The following is a 13,967-nucleotide window of genomic DNA, read 5'->3' on the forward strand; positions in this document are numbered from 1 at the left end:
AAAATCAGGATCAAGCACCTCTCTGCCTCCTGCTTCTTCCAAGTCCTGGTTCTCTTTTCTTGCTCTGCCAATGCTCTTTTCTCCTCTGAGCTTAGCCTATTGAAAACAAGATGAAGACCTCTTGCAAGCACAGTGAGCCTCCGGCCTGCCACAGACCACCCACGAAGCAATAAAGCGTAGAGTTTTCTTCCTGTTTAAGTAGCTGGGGAGGGCAGAAAGACCCCAGTAGTAGTAGTACAGAAGAAAGAAAAAGAGAAAATAGGTGGGGAAACCCCAGAAATTAATTTCTAAATGTTATCCAGCTACATAAGTGTTATTCAGATATTAGGGTTTTTTTGTTTTTTTTTAAACACCTTGCTGAAACTGTACTTGGCCTGATTAGTACTTTTCTCTTGGCATTTATTACATACCTTCAATCTTAGTTCATTTTCTGTTGCTATAACATGATGCCTGAGACTGGGTAATTTATAAAGAAAGAGGTTCATTTGGCTCTTGATTCTGGAGGCTGGGAAGTGCAAGATCAGACAGCTGCATCTGGTCCACTTCTGGTGAGGGTCTTGTATACCATCACAACATAGCAGAGAGGCAAAACAGGAAGTGTACGTGCAAAAAGGACAAAATATGAGGCATGACCTTGCTTTATAAAAACATGATCTCTGGAGAACTAACCTGATTTTGTGAGAAAGACATTAATTCGTCTTGCTGGCCTAATCACCTCTTGAAGGCCCCACCTCCTAACCTGGTTACCTTGGCAATAAATTTTAACATAAGTTTTGGAGGGGACAAACCACATTCAAACCATAATACTTTCCTTCTTAGAACATCATCTTCTTTGCTATGACTCAGCCATCTTCTAGTTACCTCCTATAACCCTGGGTGCTACTTCTGTTTATTTCATGGAGTCTTCTACAATCTGTGTCATAGTGTTTGTGGGGTTCCAGATTCTGCTCTGGGCTCTCTTCTGTTCTCACCCTACCCATTTCCCTGGGAAATTGTACCTACTTCTGTTATTGATCTTTTGATAACTTCCATATCTGTTCTTCAGCTCTGTGGTACATTGCAAAGCCTGCCCAGAAATATTTATTGCTCCTCCTGTCAAGAAGTAGAGTTGATTTCTCCAACTATTGAATCTGCCTGCCTTTGGGACTTGCTATGGAGAACAAAATGCAGAAGCGATGCTGTGCCAGTCTTAAGCTTGTACCTCAAGATGTTTTGCACACATATGCTTTTGATCTTGGAACCCCTTATCCTAGCCCAGTGAACAAACTGGGCTGAGCTGATGATCAAAGACACCTCCTTCACCCTTTCTGTCTACAAGGCCCTCTGAAAACAGCTGGTCCTCTGGTGATCCATCAGTTAATTGGTAGGTTCATAAACTAGCTTAGCCCAGATTAGCCAGCCTGGTCCAGATCCACAGAAACATCTAGATGACTTGAAGTTATGAGCAGTAATAAAACATGCTGTTTTTAAGACACTGACTTCTGGGGTGGCTTATCATACAACAAATGTTGATTCATACAAGCTCAAACATATCTTCTGAGCTCCCTATCTTACAAGGCCAGTGGCCCCTGGACATCTCCATCCACACGTCCTAAATTCAACATGTCCAAACCTGACTTCAACATTCTTCCTCATCCCCAGTCCATACCCACTTCCAAGCAGAGCTGATTCTTCTTTTGTCTTTTTTTTTTATCTTGGCAAACAAAATATCATCTACTCAGAAAACTGGGCAGCATCCCCACCCCCAATTCCTTTCCCCCCGTATTCAACCCATCACTAAGAGCAGTCAGTCCCACTTTTGAATAGCTCTCCTACTTATCTACTTTTCTCTACCTCCACTAATTTTTTGTGGTATAGAATATTATCTCCTCTAGCCTGGTTTTCTCAAGACTCCAAAGTCATTTTCCGACCTGCACGCTTGCCTTAACTTCCATTTTTTATTTCACAGGATACTTTCAAAATATAATTTTAACCATGTGAATCACCTGAAGAAATTCCTATAATGGCTCAAATTCTGTCATAATATCCATGAGCTTCTGCTGGACTCACAGCCTTGACTTTAATCCTCATATAATTGGGAAGCATTAGCAATTCTTGAACAGGAACATGTTAGTACCAGGGCTCTGCTTCAAGAGAACTGGTCTAGGAGTTGTACTGAGCATGGCCTATGGGGAAACTTGGGATGTAAGAAGAGAAATTAAGAAGGCCTTTCATACATCCAGTGAGAAGAGATGGATCTCAAACAAGACTGATGGTAATGGGAACTTTCAGTGTTTCTTGAAGGAAAGTTTTAGGAGGATGAGATGGATACCAAGAAGAACTTCAGGAGTATATTATTCAGGCTTTGTTCTGACCAGATGTCAAGGGAGGGAAAGGGAAAAGTAAAAACTGCCCGTGATCTCAAGCCTGGCTCACAGATATGAGTGAAAGCATTGTTTGAATAATAAAGTACGGAGGAGAAGGAAGTTTATGGAGCAAAGATGGTCACAAGACAACTAGGGGACACGGTGCTGGAAAGGTGGTTTGAGGTCAGCCCTTCTGTGCTTGTGTGGCAGCTAGTAGCTCAAGCGCACTGCTCAGCTTTTTCCTTCTGCATCTCTGTATACACCATTTCTTCTACCCAGCTTCCTGATCTATTTATTAAAACCATACTTCCAAGATCTTTCTCATGTGTCTCTCTTCTGGCTGCTTATTTACGTAGTGAATGTTGATTGCGTGATCACTGTATGTCAGCTCTAGGGCTGCTGTGGTAAACTGAGCTCTCCCAATGACCCCTCCATCTCTCTCCGTAAGTATCACTTTTAACCCCCTATTATGAAACTCAGTCCTGTGTGATATTCAGCTCTACAGCCAATGATAGTAGATCAAAATTACAAGTTTGGCAAACTCTCCCAGTACACTAGGTCTTAAGTTCATCTTTGTATTTCTCAGAGCACGCAGTAAATATACAATAAATATTTGATGAATTAATGAATCATGCTATAAAATATTAAAATAGGTCTACAATGATAACATTTTATTAAAATGATTACGCTATTTTCAATGTTAAGACCTAGAGATAAAGTAGAATGGAGAGTCTCTGAAGTTCATTAGCAACTGAAATGAACCAGTCAAAATTTCATTAGAGGAAACAACGAGCATAACTGACATAGATCACCTTGCCCTGATTTTCCTTGTGAAAGTTCATTGATATTTTATGGTAGTGATTTGTTGTAGTGAGAGGTTTAACTTTCCTGACCCCAGTAGTTACATGTGATGTGATTTGAGGGGTGCACCCTGATGCCCCCGCCTCCTTATCTACCCACTGGCAGATGTTTGAGATTTCACTGTCTCCAAAGACTCCATCCTCTCAGTGTAAGGCTTTGATCCGTGCTAAATGACAATATGCGCAGGCGGGGCCACACTGTGAGAATGAAGGGAAAGGCTGGAAGAAAGCATTTGAGTTCATCATGAAATTCAGCACGCAGTCTCTGGGAGTTGAAGTGAGTCTTTTTGTAGGTGGCTGAGATGCTTGGAGCAGAGATGGGTGATAGAAGATGAAATGTCTTGACAAAAGAAAAAGAAATTGCAAAAATTGTCACTCAACTCTCCTATTTCTTCTTGTTTTTCTATGCCCATCTCTCATTCTTCCTTTCCCCGGATCTTTCTTATGAAAATAATATATAATTAGGACTTGCTGTTGTCATTTTTATTTTTATTTTTTTGAGACAGAGTCTCGCTCTGTCACCAGGCTGGAGAGCAGTGGTGTGATCTCGGCTCACTGCAACCTCCGATTTCCAGGTTCAAGTGATTCTCCTGCCTCAGTCTCCCGAATAGCTGGGATTACAAGTGCACACCACCACGCCCAGCTAATTTTTTATTTTTAGTAGAGACAGGGTTTCACCATGTCGGCCAGGATGGTCTCCATCTTCTGACCTCGTGATCCACCCATCTCAACCTCCCAAAGTGCTGGGATTACAGGCATGAGCCACCATGCCCGGCCACAGTTGTCATTATTAGAGACTGGCTATTGCATTAATAAGGACTCACAAAAATATATTCATCTAGGTCTTGTTTTTTGCATTTGTTTTGTTAATATAGACATTGAAAAATTGACAAAACCTTGTTACTGTGGCCCATTCCCCAGATAGTGGTTTTATCATAAAGAACATTTTATCGTAATTGTATTCCTTGTATCAACCTATTTTAGCAAAGCTCATAGTGTTATGTGCCTCCCTAGTGAATAAAAAACACATGCTCCACAAAATTCAGTCTTTGAAGAATATCTAATTACACTAAGGGTGTTATTTACATATGACTTAAGAAAGTAATAACTCTTTAGAATGTGGGCAGAATGAAAGCAGGAATTTCTATTTTTGCCCTTTTTGTATCTTCTGTGTTTAGAACAGTACCTGGTAGATTAGAAGTATTCAATGAATATTTTTTAAATGAATGAATGAATGGTATAGCTTTTATGGGGTAGCCTCATGAAAAATACTCTGTGTTGTGTGCACTGATGCAGAAGTCAGAGCTCTGGTGTTAAATCTCATTTCTGCTACTTACTCCACTATGGGCCCTGGCACGAGGCCCTTGCTCTCTCTAAAATTCACTATATTCATTTAGCGAATGACTCTTGTGTTAGATCATAAACTCTGTGAAGCTAGAGACTGGACTTGATTTGTTTCCCGCTGATTTGTTCCCTGCCTATCACTGCCTAGCATAATGGCTGGAATATAGAAAGGGAGAAAGTAAATTATCTGTTGAGAGATTTAACTCATTTTGGTCATCTTAGTAATGTTTTATGAGGACTAAATGAGAATAGCTAAATATAAGTGTTTTAAAACCCTATGATGAATTCAGATGAAGAGGGAGGATCTTGTATTAAACTACCTTTCTTGTAGACAACAATGATAAGTGTTGGAAAAACCTTTTAAAATAGTAATTGGAAGGCATTGGAGAGCAAACAAAAGCAGCCAAAAGCTGGAGGGGATGTCATCTTTGAAAGGAGGAATTGCAGGTGAGGAGAAGGAGAAGGGGAAACAGCCCCAGAGGACGCCACACGCTAAGAGGAGACCAGTGTGGCAGGACAGGAGAGGGAGGCTGAGATATGAGGCTGTGTAGGCCAACAGGAGTTTCCTAACCTTTATCCTAGGTGCCAAGGAAAGTCACCAAGAAGCTTAAGCAGCTGCGGATGGCAGTAGGGGTGGTTCCTGTTTTGAAAAAATCTCCTGGCTGCAGCTTGGAAAAGTGCTCTGATGCAGGGTTCGTTAAGCCAGCTGATTGAGCAACCTATGCAATGGGATGCATCTTGCCTTCCTTATCTATTGCTGCATGACACATTACCATACAATAAAACTCACTACTCTCTCACAGTTTCCATAAGTTAGAAGTCTGAGCACAGCATAGCTGGGTTCTCTACTTGGGTCTCTCCAGGCTGAAGTCAACGTGTTGGCCAGGCTATATTCTCATCTGGAGCTCCGATCATCTTCTAAGCTTATTCAGGTTGTTGGGAGAGTTCAGTTCCTTGTAGTTGTAGGACTGAGGTCCCTGCTTTCTTGCTGACTATTGGCCAGGACTTGCTCTCAGCTCCTAGAGGCCACCCTCAGCTCCCAGCCACATAGCCCTCTCAAAACATGACAGCTGACTTTTTCAAAGTTAGCTGGAGAATCTTTCCCCACTCTGCTAGGAAAGAATCTTAGAGAAGGTGATGTATTTTCCTAGGTCTAGCCCAAGGGGAGGGGAGTACACAGAGGGTGAACAGCAGGGTGTGGAAAGCCTGAGAACCACCCTAGAATCTGTCTGCCATCATTTCAACATGGTATACATTTAACTATTTCCGGGGCCCAGATCTGCCTTAGGGGTGAGGCCACTGATAATGACACCCCTTGGTACTCTGTTCTTTTCAGTAAGCCCTTTGGATGGAGTCCTGTACAGGTTACCTGCAGCCAAGCAGATGTCCTTCTTTCTTAGTGGTACATTTCGGGCAGCATTCATGACAATAGTTTATACAAATGGGTCCTTATCACTTTGGCAAAATTTAACCTTTAGTTTGCAAAGAAGCCACTCTAGCTGAACATAAGCGAATTAAAATACTTGTTTTTCAATTTTTGCATATGGATAAAGTTCTAAAAAATATAATACTGTGCCAAAAATTGCGGTAATTGAAAAGTTACAATAGTTGGCTTCTGTTTTTATAATGTAATTTCAACTGGATTTCCCTTAGCCAGCCTAAGTATGTTTTGGCTTCCTTAAACTCAGATTGCAGTGCGCTTTCTCCCAAAGAGATGTCCCTGCTGCAGGCTTCCTGGCGTTCTATTTGATTAAGACACTTTGAGGGTTGCTCTTCCTTTGACTTTTACGGATGTGAGAGCAATTAAAAGAAAATTGACTGATTTACCTTCCACCTCATCTTTCTTTGACTTGTTTGCTTCTATTTTCCATTCCATTTATTATTGATAGAGTGCTTATTTTCATAGCTTCTGCATATTTTACAAAACCACATAAACAGCCCTTCCTCCTGGAAGAGGGGAAGGGTGCCGGTTGCCATTAAACCAGTGGTCACTCACTTCCCAGCCAGTTATGCATCCCCCCATGTCCTTTGGGACTTGGTCCGAGAGGGAGCCACGAGTAGTGTGAGGGGGAGGAATCAGAGGAACAGAAGGAGGTGACACAGGAGAGGGAAAAGCTGCCAGACAAGCCTGGGCATGGAAGGGGATTGGGTGGGAGAGGGGGGTCTCCTTTAGTCATTCAAGCAGAGCACCCCAAAAACCCTGACAGTGGTGCAATGTTCAGAGTGACAACTCTCCCTTGGTTAGCTGCAGGGGATTAACTCCAATCTCCTGGGAACTCTCAATTTGCAAGGTTTTTTTGTTTTTTGTTTTGTTTTTTTTTTTTAGCAGAAGAAGAGCCTGGCAACAGGCTTTCCTTTGACATAGGAGAACTGGAAATGTTTCTTTTTTCCTCTAAGTGGTAAGGAACAAAAGGGAACAACATCATTAACTATACACTACCTAGACATGCCCAAACCATGTATGTTTGTGAATTTTCAGAAATGCCTGTTGCCCTCCCCACTCCCCACTCACCCCATTGCTGTCTTCCAAACACATAATGTGGCCCGAAACGCTTGAAAGACAAAGCTGCATTAGTGTATGTTGACCCTGGCCCTTGACGCCTCCACAGAGTTCTCTGAAGTAAACATGTGAGCTGAGAAGCTCTTTTCCATGGGCTATAAATCTCTGTAAGTGCTGCTGGTTCTAGTCTCCGGTCTCTGCTGGAAGCCACAGCTGCGGGGGGAGACACTTCCCAACTTTCACTGCTTGGGAAGGGTCAGAGATCCCCCCTGGAGCTGCCTCTGCCCTGTGACCCTGACCAATGCCAAAGGCACTTTCTCTAGGCAGCAACCTGCCTCCGACTTTCTCACCAATACCTGGAGACTTCCTTCCTCAGGCTGACCGCCAAGTGGCCCGCTGGACCCGCCTGGCTGCCAAGTGGGAGCAAGCACAGGATGTTATTTCTGTTCTTAGAAGACCAGGTTCACACAACACAGCCAGGAGTGTGGGAAGGGAGAGGAAAGGCCTCCTTTCTGGCATCCAGTGCTGTCCCCAGTGGGAGTACTGTTTTCCTAGTGGGAGTGAATGGGCTGGTCTGAGGCCCTGGGCGCCTACCTAGTGGGAGTGAATGGGTTGGTCTGAGGCCCTGGGCTCCTACCCAGTCCTCTAAAGGAGAGAAAGCAGCCCTAGGGCATTTGCCAAACCTCAGGAAAGTGCTCGCTTAGTCCACAGGGAAGTGCTGAGGCTCAGCTTGCCTTGGGCCAGATCCACCCAAATACCTCAAGGCAAGCAAATCCCCAACAATCTTAAAATACAAATCCATAAATAAAGTTCTATTGGCAGCCTGCTCCATTAAAAATAAAAATCCTTTGGGAATGACTTTTCAAGGCGAATGTTGGAAAAAGAGCTTCTAAAGGAACAGAGCAGAGGGGAGAATCAGGCAGTGTCCAGCTCTAGACCTGGCTGCAGGCTTGACTCCGTGCATCTCGGATTTGTGCTGCCCCGTTTGAGGTCTTCTGGAAGCAGGAAGCAAGCTGGAAGGGTGCTGGAATTGGGAGTCAAAGGTGGATTGTGGGAAAGTCACTTTATTTTATTTTTTTCAACTTTTATTTTAGATTCAGGGGGTACATGTACAGGCTGTTACAAAAGTATATTGCTTGATGCTGAGATGTGAAGTACAATTGAATCCCTCACCCAGGCAGTGAGCATAATACCAGAGAGGTAGTTTTTCCACCCTTGACACCCTCCTTCTCTTCCCTCGAGGAGTCCCCAGTGTCTATTGTTGCCATCTTTATATGCACGTGTACCCAATGTTTAGCTCCCACTTATAAGTGAGAACATGTGGTATTTGGTTTTCTATGTCTGCATTAATTTGCTCAGGTTAATGGCCTCCAGCTGTATCCACATTACTGCAAAGGACATGATTTTATTCTTTTTATGGCTGTGTACTATTCCATGGTACTATTCCACAATTTCTTTTTTTTTTTTTTTTTTTTTTTGAGACGGAGTCTCGCTCTGTCACCCAGGCTGGAGTGCAGTGGGCCGGATCTCAGCCACTGCAAAGCTCCGCCTCCCGGGTTTACACCATTCCTCCTGCCCTCAGCCTCCCGTGTAGCTGGGACTACAGCCTGCCACCTCGCCCGTTAGTTTTTTGTAATTTTTTTTTTTTTTTAGTAGAGACGGGGTTTCACGGTGTTAGCCAGGATGGGTCCTCGATCTCCCTTGACCGTGATCCACCCGTCCTCGCCTCCCAAAGTGCTGGGATTACAGGCTTGAGCCAACCACGCCGGCCGTATTCCACAATTTCTTTATGCAATCCAACACTGATGGGCACTTGCTATTTGTCTTTGCTATTGTGAATAGTGCTGCAATTAACACATGGATGCGTGTGTCTTTTTAGTAGAACAATTTATTGGGAAAGTCAGTTTAATCTTTTGTTCAACAAGCATGTATTGAGCACTCCTGTATGCTGTCATAAAGAAGGAATATAAAAATAAAGATAATAGGATCCCTGCCCCATGTGGCTTACATTCTAGGGGGTAGAAGATAAATAGGTAAACAAATGAGACACTTTGGAGAGCAACGAGTCTCATGGAGAGCTTAAAGAGAGTAGGCCCCGTGGCAGAGAGCCAATCTGAGCAAGGAAACTCGAAGCGTATACCTGGGCGTTAAGAGGAAGTCAGCCACAGGAAAAAGGAATGACACATTCAAACACTTGAGTTGAAAACCAAGGGCTCAATAGATGAAGACACCATCTCCTCACCTGTACAGGATATCACTGAGGCTCTAATAAAGAGTGAACGTATACTGTGTGCTGCCTTGCCAGTGTCTAAGAACTTGGTCAATGGCACAGCTCCCATTCCACGGCTCAATTCTGATGGCCCTTGATTTCCACAACAAGAACTCATACAATGGTCCAATTCCCTCTTTGAGCTGCTCCTAGCCAAGTCTTCCAGTTCTCTGTTTTTCCCACCTTATTGTCTTAAGAGACTACACATGTGCCTGCCAATAGCTTCTGTACCTGATATTGTTCTCTTGAGCTCCCTTGAACCCAAAGCATAAAGAGAAAGGTTGTGTGTGCACACGTACCTGACCACACATACTTCTCTGTGTATTAGCCCAGGTTTAATTTATGTCACGTGCATATACCAATGTGCAGAATATCTTTGTGATTCTCTCCTATAAAAACCCATGGAATTACTTACTTTGGTCTCAGCTCCTTTTTTGCAGCAGATTACCACCTAAGAGATCCAGACTGCGTGTTGGTCATGCCTGCATTTAAGGATTTCCAGAGATGGCGTCCCCAGCTCTCTTGGTTGCTGCCCTCCTAGGACCAATTCACCTTCTAGGAAAGATGCTCTTCCCTCCATTGGAGCCCCCTTTCTCTGCAACTCATTTCCTCATCCCCATTTCTGGTCCTCACTGGAGATAGAGAGCAAATGGACAGCTCCTCTTCATAAGAGTCCTTGGTGGAATCCATGGGTAGGTTGCCCCGAGACGCTTTTTTTCCAAACTAAACAACTCTACTCACCTTTGTCTTCCCTCAGGGGACTCTAAGGAGCAGCACAGCCAAGCAGAAAGGAACACCAGGAAGAGGCCCCTGCAGCAATCAGAGATGGCGGCAAACAGGGCAACCCCCACCAAAATGCCAGCAGCCCCAGGCTTCACAGCCCCACACCGGGCCATCTCCTCACACAGGCTCGGCCTCTGAAACCAACAACATCCAGAACAGCAGTAGCATTTGTCCAGCTTTGCCTCTGGGTCAGGCACTTTCAAGTCATTCTCACAATAGCACTGTGCAATAGACATCATGATTCCCATTTTGCAGATGAGGGAACTGAAGTTGGATAGGGAAGATGACTTTCCCAGGGCACCTGGTACAGCTGAAATTTGAACTCACATCTGATTCTAAAGTCAGTTCCACAACTGAACAATTTAAAACAATGGTTGGCCATTTGCTATTTGGAAAGAGTCTTTTCCTTCTAGGTTCTGTATGTTGAGCAACTTTTGATAAGGAAGATGTCAATTCTAGAAGCTTAAATATAGAGGGAAAGAACTTCAGAATAAGGATAATAGATGCCATTCATGGAGGATCTTGCTGGGATCAACAACTTTATCTGCATTATCTCATTAAATACTCATGATGTCCCTACAAGGTAGACATTGCTATCCCCATTTTAAAGATTAAGAAATCAAGGCTTCTAGTAGTTAAGTTACTTGCCAAGTTCAAGGGTTTCCATTCCTACTCTGGAGGGTCTGCCTCCAAAACTCTCAGTCACTACTCTTAATGCATGAAAAGTCATTTCGGATGGAAATGTATCACTTGAGTTACATTTTGTCATCATAGTCCAAATGACACATACCTAGTCTGTAAAGATTTGCTCATCATGCATTAGCCTTTAATGCCACATGTACAAAGAGAAAAATTAGCATGAACAGACAGCACTCGCTACGAATAAAAGGATCATGAGTCACCGTATTTCTCAACCTCTGATACTCCCTGAATGATAAAATACAAGTCTTGTAGTGAACCTAGGAAGCTTGTCATTTTACCTTGTCATGATAGACTACAGCAAAAATGTGCCAGACCAGGGAGCAGATCTGACGGGAGTCCCGGCTTTGACACTGACTAACCGTGTGAACACAGCTAAGTTGTATCACTTTGCCAAGCACTGGTTTCTTCTTGGATAAGACTAATGTAGTAACATTACATCGTGCTATTAAATGTGTCATATTATTGCCTAATAATAATAATTTCTATCTTGGTAGAAATGCCCACTGCTTTCCTCTTCCTAGGAGATAAGTCAGAGATTATTATGAAGATCAGGTGATGTCATACATGTGAAAACATCTTATAAGCTCTTATAAGAGGCATGATTATGAGGATGGTGATGAAACTGTTGTAGCCATTGTCTCACCATTGTCACTCCAAGCCGACTGCCCTGAGAAGCTGTGAAATAGAGGTCCCAGCAGGGGCCAGACAAGAGCCCCAGAGAGCGGCTGTCTCAAAGAAGAGAGCCTCAGATGGGACTTGCGGACTGCAGTTCTAAACCTATTTCCCTTTGAAGTTAAGTGCATGTTCTTTTCAGGTAAACATTGCATGAACATTTAGGATGGTTTCTAATGCATCTACCCTAGGTCAAAATCAGGTAATAACAAAAAAATGTATTCCGCTGTGGCTTGGCCCCATTTCTGTTTTTCCTGTTTCCTCCCCCTTCCTCCCCGACACTTGCACACTTGCCTTCCACATGTTGGTCCATCTGTTCTAGGTAGGATGAGCCTGCTAGTCAGGGAGCATGTTTTTTTCAGCTTTCTGGCACATACGCATGGAACCATCAGAGAACAGAGAAATAGCCAGGCCCAGATCATATTGCAAGAATTAAAAGTGACACTGCAGTCCATGAACTCACCTATGGTGTGTGACGTTCTGCTTCTCACACTGAGCATGGATGGAAGGCTGGGTGCTGGGCGTGTGCACGTCTGCTATGGGAGCATTCACAGCCCCCAAGGCCAGAGAGACCTGGGTTACAATCCTGACCCTCCGCAAATTAGCTTTGGGATGTAGCTACCTGATTCCCTTGGCTTCTGTTTCCTTCTTTCTGTGTGATGAAACCTGGCTTTTCCAATCACTCAGAGAATTGAGTGAGAACAAATACAAAGTGCCTGACAGTAGTTGTTCTGAATGGGTACTTCCCTCCTCTGATCCCTCTACATGAAGCTTCCCTTGGTAGAAATGCACACTGCTTTCCTCTTCTGAGGAGGTAAGTCATGTTTGGTCTTCATTCAGGTCTTCGACGTACCTGCCACTATAAGAACACGAACAGATTGGGTCATCATACAACGTAGATATGTATCAAAACATCAGTTTGTACCCCATTAATATGTACAATTACAATGTGTGTATTAAATAGATATGTATATAAAGATAGCTGAAAAATACTAGGTTACAAATTTCTTTTGGTTCTTTGCATCATTTGACTGTGACTAATATCGCTGGCATATGGCACATTACAATTGCTGAATGAACAAAACAAAATGGTTGTAACCTGTAGAGAAGAAGCATTTCCATAAAGGGACTAAATGTATACTTGACTCTCTGGATGGGGAAAGAGGTGCCTGGAAGGAGGCTGACCAAAGTGCCATCTCTGTAGAAGATGCCGTTTACTGCACTTGTTTGAATTTTTTTGTTTTGTTTTGTTTTGGTTTTGTTTGTTTTTTTTTTGTTTTTTGAGACAGAGTCTCGCTCTGTCGCCCAGGCTGGCGTGCAGTGGCGTGATCTCAGTTCACTGCAACCTCTGCCTCCCTGGTTCATGCCATTCTCCTGCCTCAGCCTCCTGAGTAGCTGGGACTACAGGCGCCTGCCACCACGCCTGGCTAATTTTTTGCATTTTTAGTAGAGATGGCGTTTCACCGTGTTAGCCAGGATGGTCTCGATCTCCTGACCTCATGATCCACCCGCCCTCGGCCTCCCAAAGTGCTGGGATTACAGATGTGAGCCATCGTGCCCAGCCACTTGTTTGAACTTTTAAGAATAAACTTAAATAATTGTTAACAATAACAAAGGAATGAGTGGTAGAGATTGAATGTGGGCATTTGCAGAGACCTGCATGGCAGGCATTGGTTTTGCGGTTGATCTGAAAGTGATTTTTCTACCTTCCCCATAAGTCTCCTGTATGACGAATATGGAGGAACGTACCTTATCATCAGGGCTTGGCAGACACAGAACGACAACTCTCAGAGGGTGTGTGAGCCTGCTGGGGAGCAGGGTGGTTAGAGGTCGAGCGTCGCGTCGTTCATGCCAATGAAACAATACTGTGCTGCCACCACATGAAACAAGATGAAAAGGTGGATTGCCATCCTCCCAGTTCTACAGCGTTGTCAAGGACTTGGCAGAAGGTGTGAATCAGATCATTATTATCCTCCTTTCCCCTTTAATTTATCCTTATTGTTGTTATAAGACAAAGTTGTTGGCAGGACAGTTTCTTATTTCATTTTTGATTTTATTTTTTTAAGGAGGATTTTTGCCTTAATCCCTCATAAGTATTCCAACCCTTTCTTCCTCCCTGCCTGCCCCATCCCTGCAGGAATGAATTCAGTTCCAAGCCCTAGTACCTGCCAATTCCAGGTCGTGGGCAGCCTTCCCTCTTTGGACCTTTGATGGGGGGACTGCAGTAAGGTAACCTGGTGTAGTTTCACTTTTTTTTCCTCCTTGATGATTTTCCAACACATGGTTCTCTGCCCACCTTGGCTTTATTTTGCCGTGTAGTGCCTCACGGGAGCTCAGGTCCTGCACTCAGGCCTCCTCCTTGGGGAAGCACAGAGCTAGGAAGTAGGTGGGAAAGGGAGGAGTTTTTTCTCTGATTGATCACCAGTTTTTTCTTTCTTCTCTTTTTCTTTTTAAGACTAAGCAACAGCCATGCTATGTAAAATATGGCAATT

At 43.7% G+C, this 13,967-nt stretch overlaps 1 long non-coding RNA gene across 1 annotated transcript; it reads left to right on the forward strand.

The window, feature by feature from the left end:
* The first annotated feature begins 1,045 nt into the window (after positions 1-1,045).
* Positions 1,046-2,660, forward strand: LOC108531511 (uncharacterized). The gene is made up of 2 exons (XR_001886175.1): positions 1,046-1,363; positions 1,949-2,660. It is a non-coding gene; the product is annotated as an uncharacterized LOC108531511 (long non-coding RNA).
* The last annotated feature ends 11,307 nt before the right edge of the window (positions 2,661-13,967 follow it).

Source organism: Rhinopithecus bieti, unplaced genomic scaffold (genome assembly GCF_001698545.2).
Source record: "Rhinopithecus bieti isolate Rb0 unplaced genomic scaffold, ASM169854v2 scaffold_9670, whole genome shotgun sequence".
Lineage (NCBI taxonomy): Eukaryota > Metazoa > Chordata > Mammalia > Primates > Cercopithecidae > Rhinopithecus > Rhinopithecus bieti.